Genomic DNA, 7,066 nt, shown 5'->3' with positions numbered 1-7,066 from the left:
TAGCCGCGGATCATTCCCTACGGAGTCCCTTGCACCATAAAAGATCGCCCTATGGTTGTATATTACTCACGCCAGCGTGTTTTCACTTGGCGCGGCGATCGGTGCCGATATCATAACTCCTTGTCGTACCGCCGTTCGAGCAGCAAATCTACCCGACGACGACGACGAAGCTCTCTCACCCCACCCGCCCCCTCTTCCCTTCACCTTTTCTCTTTCTTTCTCTCTCTCTCTCTCTCTCTCTCTCTCTCTCTCTCTCTCTATCTGTTTCTCTCTCGTTTTCTTTCTTGGTAGCGATAGCAATTCCGATATAACAACGATTCTTCGTGAGACGAGAAGAGAAGACGCTCATCGCGATTAGATAATATTTCCCTTTTTTAATATACTACCTCGAAATGTCAAACCAGATTTCTTCGAATCTTATTTGGATTCTTTATTTCGAACGAATCTTAAAAATAATCAAAAATATCTCGTCAGATTGAGTGTATCTATCCAAGAAAAGAAGTTCTTCATAAGATATATGACTATATCTGAAAAGTCATACAAAAAATAAGAAAAATAAACAAAAGAAAGAAAAAAAATTAAGACCGTTCGAATCGTCATATTTGTTCGAATTCGTCAAATCTTTATCGTTATACTCACTTACACTATAGAAAATTCGTAATTTAATTAGGAAATAATTTCATACAAATTGTTCATCACGAGGACTCCCTTTAAGACTACTTCAATCGATTCTAGTAACACACGTTATTCAAATTTTCTTAACATTTCTAAGCCGTCCCATATGGTTTTAGATCGACCTTCGTTCGGTAGGCAAACGAAAGTAATCTTTGGTAGTTCAAAAATCTTTTGGTTGCTCTTATAACGAACGATAATCCAAGACGGTGGGCGACCATTCCTGGCACGGGACACCAAAATAGATGGTTTACAGCTTCCCTTAAATACGTCAACGTTTATGCGTGAATTCCCGAAAGTAAATCGACGAAGAATGTTTTCGTACGACGGCGGCCCGTCACGAGACGAAGCCAACTTAAACGCTGAAAGGCCTATGTAGTACGTGCTACGAAATCGCCCTGGTTATTATTAATATCGCATGGAAGAGAGAAAGACAGAGAGAGAGAGAGAGAGAGAGAAAGAGAGAGAGAGAAAGAGAGAGAGAGAGAGGAAAGAGAAAGGGAAAAATAGAGCTTTGTTTACGATGTCGCGGCCTTTTAGACGTAGTAACCTTTTAAAGGGTTCGATAGAAACGATCTCCTTTCGCGTCTTTCAAACGTAGTAACCTTTTAAAGGGTTCGATAGAAACAATCTCTTTTCGCACCTCTTTGACTTACACGTATCAATATCGTTTGCGATTTTTAAACGATTTTCTTCTTTTGACAATTGTATTCATTCGTTTTCATATAGATATGTCTTCTGACGATTTTTGAAAACTCTTTTCTGTTTTTTAACTAATATATATTGTACGTTAAAACATATAAAATAACATAGTAAATGTTTGAAATGATCGAATTGAGAAAAATCATTTCAATTTATGTGTATATATATATAATAGACTTTTCAAACAATAAAAATGACTTAACGATTTTTATCGACACATTCGATGTTTTATAGAAATAATCAAGTTATGAGTGATCGTTTCAAATTGCATACGTTGAATATTTCTTGGCTAATAATATAAGATACGAATTAATTATAAAAATCAATTTTAATCGATAATTTCTACAATATCCGATTTATAATCATTCTTTAATACGATCGTGTTAAGAGAAATCGTTTTAAATTAGATAGGATGAATATTTTGTCTTATTTATAATTGAATAAGAAAACGTATTAATTATAGAAATTATCTAATGATCTTTATCGATAACTTTTCATGTTTTACGATATCATTGTTTATAAATTTGTTGGAATAATTTTAAAGAACAATGAGTGGAAGTCCCTATTAAGAGCTTACCAGTTTAATGAGAGAAAGATAATCGTGATATATGCGATGAAATGCGAGTGTTCAGCAGGCATGCCATCAGGCACATGATATCGTTTTCCGAACATTGCTGTTACGCACACGGTATAAGCAGAGTTGTCAATTATCCTACCATTGTATTGTTACAATTACGATGGGGCTCGTGGATTAAAACGAACATAATACCAACTAGATCATTTTCCGATAATGCCGTTATGCAACACCAGAAACGCCAGGATAAACGGCGAACATAATAGCAAATGCGTTTATTGCAACTGTAATTGCACGTCCTTTTCTGATCGAACTTGTCCCAATTAAATCGAAGTATCGTTTCATCGAATAGCGTACAAACAAATCTTCGATTTAGAATACTATTCGATCGGCATAACAATACTTATTTAAATTATTATTAACATATTTTCAAATTTCTTTAAGGTTTAAAAATGATTAATTTAAGTCGATTAATAAAATTTGTCCAAAAAAAAAAAAAAGAAAGAAAAAAAGCAAAACAAAAAAAAACACGCAAAGGAATGTCGACAAAAAATTTATACGTACCCATTGCCCAAAGTAATTAAAATAAAACCGAATGATCATCGATGAAAAATGATTTTAGAAATTTTTTCAAAATGATTTTCGTCAACTCGAGATCTCGATTATAGCTTCTCGAAAGAAATCGAAAGAGATTCGAGAGGAATAAATGGACGTCATCGGAAAGAGAATCGAGGGGCTGACGTTGCAAGTCACCCCTCGATCGTTGGTTACAACGAGGCCTCTCTTCTTCGTCGTTGTCGTAGTCATAGTCGTAGTCGTCGTCGTCGTCGTCGTAGTCGTCGTCGACATCGTCGTTGTCATCCTCCAGTCGTAGTAGTGACATTACAAAAAATCACGAAGCCGCTTTCCGGCCGGATATCTTTCAATTACCCGTTAATATGATAGGCGGTGGTCGTTGTTGCAAGTCAGCACCACGTCGTTGTGCGCACACACAGAAATCTCACATATATACAGGCAAACACGAAAACATATGTGTATCTATATTTAATGCATACATACATATGGATATGTATATATAGAAAGAGAGAGAAAGAGAGATAGATAGATAGATAAAGAGAGAGAGAGAGAGAGAGAGAGAGAGAGAGAGAGAGAGAGAGAGAGAGATGTGTGTTTGCGAGCCACGAATGATTAATCGACGTCAACCGCAGACCTCGCTGTATAACCTCAGCTGGAATATCGTCGAATTCGTTGACACGTCGATCTGCGGTTTACCGAAACGCGTTGCGCTCGTGTATCTATTTCGAGTGCACAAATTCGATCGGATTTAACGGACCGAGTGCCCAACGTTCGAATAAACGAGTTTCCAACTTGAAGATGAAACGATTCGTTTCTCTCAATCCCCGATGAATGTCCGAGTGATTTTTAAATTGAAAGAAGGAAAAGAAGAAAAAAATCAATTTTCAAATTTGTGTCAGATCGTTAATTTTTTCCGATTGATGTTTCACCGAAATTATTTTTACAGTTGAAAGTTACATATTCTTTCTTTTCCTTTTTTTTTCCTTTTTTTTCTTTTTTTTTTTAAGTAACATTTAGTAAAATTCATATTTAGTGAAATCTGATTTTTTTTTCTTTTCTTTTTTCTTTTTCTTTCTTTTTTTTTTTTTTTAACAAATCACCGCGTATTATCGTTCTTATACGAATGAAAATTACCAGTTGTGCCAGTATCTTTGCATCGATAATCGAATGGCTCACACGCAAATGGCGGCGAATGCAAAAGAGTAAATTGCCTATTTCGTGTATCATCGTCTTAGCCGCCTCGGTGGCACGTTCCTGCAATTTCGTCTTAACGTGTCTATGATCCCCGTAGAAAATGCGTAATCTTCTTTCCCTTTCCTCCATCTAAATTGATCTCCTCCCTTCTCTTCCCTTTTTTCTTTATTTTTCCTTTCCTTCTCTGTCCTCGTCTTTGTGCTAGAATTCCGTCTAAATAACGTACCAATTTAACCCTTGTAAGAATTGACATAAAATTGTCCAATTAAATCTATAAAATTGACATTGTTCTTAAGGAAATTCTTATCGGATAATGATTAAGTAGTTATTTACAATTGATCGAAATAAAAAATGTTAAAAAATAAAAGTATACATGCATATATATATATATATATATATATATATATATGTATATATAAATCATGATAATCGATTCTAAAGAAAAAAAAAAAAATCATGAAAATGTTTCTATCACGAAATATTCGTATTACCGTAGCTATGAGATGATCTTAAATCTTTTTTCGAGGATAGCAATATAACACGAAAGGTTCATCGTCATGCTAGCTCTTGATGTTGGGACGTGATGTCGAATTTTCACGCGTCCTTCGTCCCGAAATCGTTTTCTCGTTATTGAAAAAAAGGAAAAGAAGAAAAGGAAAAAAGAAACAAAAAAAAATACTAGAGAGCATCGATATAAGCGCAGCAGTTCCCTCGAAGATATTAATTGTATCCCATGATGAACGAATGTTCGAACGTACGCGTATGTAATCGGAACGGCGGCGAATGGATGATCGAACGATTCGACTTTGATTAAGCCAAAGACGACGTTGATTTCGAAGGGTGGCGCTAATAATTTTCTTTGAGTAAAAGAAAGCAAGGGGAAGAAAGAAAATATATATCACTCTAATGGAACCGAAGATCTTTATGTTCGAAGTTCAGACTTTTGTAAGACGCGATCAATGAACAGAAAGCTTTCGAGAGCTTTTAATGAATCGTTCGCATGACATTTTATCTAATAATCATGCGACAAAATTTTTTTTTTTTTAAATCATTGATAGAAAAATCTCAATCGATTGTTACATCGATAAATTTGTCTCTGAAATATAATCACTAAGTATTTAATTCAGCTTTAAATTATATTAAATCAAAATATCCTTATTTCGTTTTTACAATATCAAAAAAAGAAAAAAAATGAAGAGAAAGAAAATAAAATAGGAGAAAACATTTATTACGAAGTTACTTCGATTATTTGAAAATTATTATATATATATATATATATATATATATATATATATATATATATATATACTTCTCATTAATGAAACGAACCGTTAATATACAGCGAGTGACAATTTGCTATGATTAGCATCAGCTTTGTGTAATATTAAGCAAAACATCTCTCTTAGGTTGATTCTGAATGGCTGAGAACCAAACAGACATTTGCCTAACGCGTAATGGCATAATTTGCCTAAGGGTTTAATCACATCGTTGTTATTTAGTTGTCCAACGGACTGGAATAAGCTGATCGTGTCTCAGACATCCCCTTCGCTGTACTACTTAACGTCCGCAAGCCTAACTATTCTCTGTTAAATGGTAAAATCATTTGAGTAGCAGCTTACTGAATCGCTACGTCGGTTTGGATCGTCGATCGACGGTATCTATTTCTTCGCATTTTCGTTTGAAATAGATCAAGAAATCTAACGATTCAAAAAGAGTTTATTAATACGATCTTATGATACATAGACGAAATATTACGAACAAATGTTCGCAAAAACATTTGATTATGATTGTAAGGTATTATAATAATAATAATAATATTAATAATAAATTAATAAAAATAATAATAATAATAATAATAATAATAATTATTATTATTATTATTATTATTATTAATGTTAATATTATTATAATAGTTTATTTCTTTGAGTTAAAATATACAATTTATATTCGAAAATAATAGATTCCATCATATATTTCCAAGAAACGAAGTTCTGATAAATAGTAGAAACATTAAGGAATGAAAACTTAACAACTGTTATTCGCTGCTTTTGTGGATACGTTTAAATCTTCTACGAGTTTAGCAAAAGCCTTTCGCAATAACCCATATAGAACGCAAGAGACGACAAAACGAACTACTCCTTTTATCTTTCAACGAAAGATCCCCTGTAAACAAATTGTTCTCCAAACTGAACTCGCTAGCAAAGGCGTTTTCTACGAAAGGATAGCCGTTTCTTCATATCTCTCTCTCACTCTCTCTCTCTCTCTCTCTTTCTCTCTTTCTCTCTCTGTCTCTCTCCTTCTCTTTCACAGTTAAAAGAAAAAAAAAAAAGAAAAGAAAAGAAAAGAAAGAAGAAAGAAGAAGAAGAAGGAAGCCTTGGAAGCGATTCCGTGTCTCTCCGTGTACCTATAAACAAATGCCGTGTTAACATCGAAATATCTGGCAGCCTGGAACAGCTGTTGGCAACGGGCCTCTGTTGACATAACTTTGACAAAGTCGTTGACAAAGTTCCCGTTCTGAGCTTTTTACGCCTTTGGGACCATTAAAAGCTGATAAATCTTTCGGTCCCTACGTTCGAACCTACTACGAAAAAGAGAGAAAGAGAGAGAGAGAGAGAGAGAGAGAGAGAGAGAGAGAGAGAGAGAGAGAATGCTCGACACTATTTTCATCGTTCACGTCGCCGTTGTCGTTGAATTCAACGATGCGAGTCAACGATGGCAGCTTGTGAAAATATCGAGAACGTGTGTGTGTGTGTGTGTGTGTATATCTCTCTCTTTTTATCTAACTCTCTTTCTTTCTCTTTTTCTATAACTTCGACCGGATCTACGGGACGTTTGTCAACTCGCTAACCATTGGAAGCAAACAAACGTTTCTCACCAGCAGCCGTTAGACGACACACTACTCGTGCGCACGCGCGCCTATTACACAGCCTTATTAATAGCTCGAGTAATGAAATCTTCCTTTCGCGTGCACGGTAATGGATGCTCGACCAAGAGCGACCGATATCGAAGAGTCGTCTGGCACTCTTTCGAGCTTAAGATATTTATGTACATATTTATATTATACCGTTCCCCACTCTTCTCCATTACCATCACCGTCCCATTCTGCTATATTTTTTCGAATATTAATTTCTTTCTTGTTCATTTGTCTTACGTATTATGTATTTATTTTATTCATTTCTCTCTCTCTCTCTCTCTCTCTCTCTCTCTCTCTCTTCTTTTCTTTTTCTTTTTTTTTTCTAATGAACTAAGAAACGTTCGGATTTTTAAATTATTTCTTTTTTATTTTTTTTTTATTTTTCTTCTTTCTCTTTGTTCGTGCAAAAAAGAAAATAAACCCAAGTGCAAATC

Source organism: Vespa mandarinia, chromosome 9 (assembly GCF_050613455.1).
Source record: "Vespa mandarinia isolate Hongniang chromosome 9, ASM5061345v1, whole genome shotgun sequence".
Classification (NCBI taxonomy): Eukaryota; Metazoa; Arthropoda; class Insecta; order Hymenoptera; family Vespidae; genus Vespa; species Vespa mandarinia.
This window is presented reverse-complemented; position numbering follows the sequence as displayed.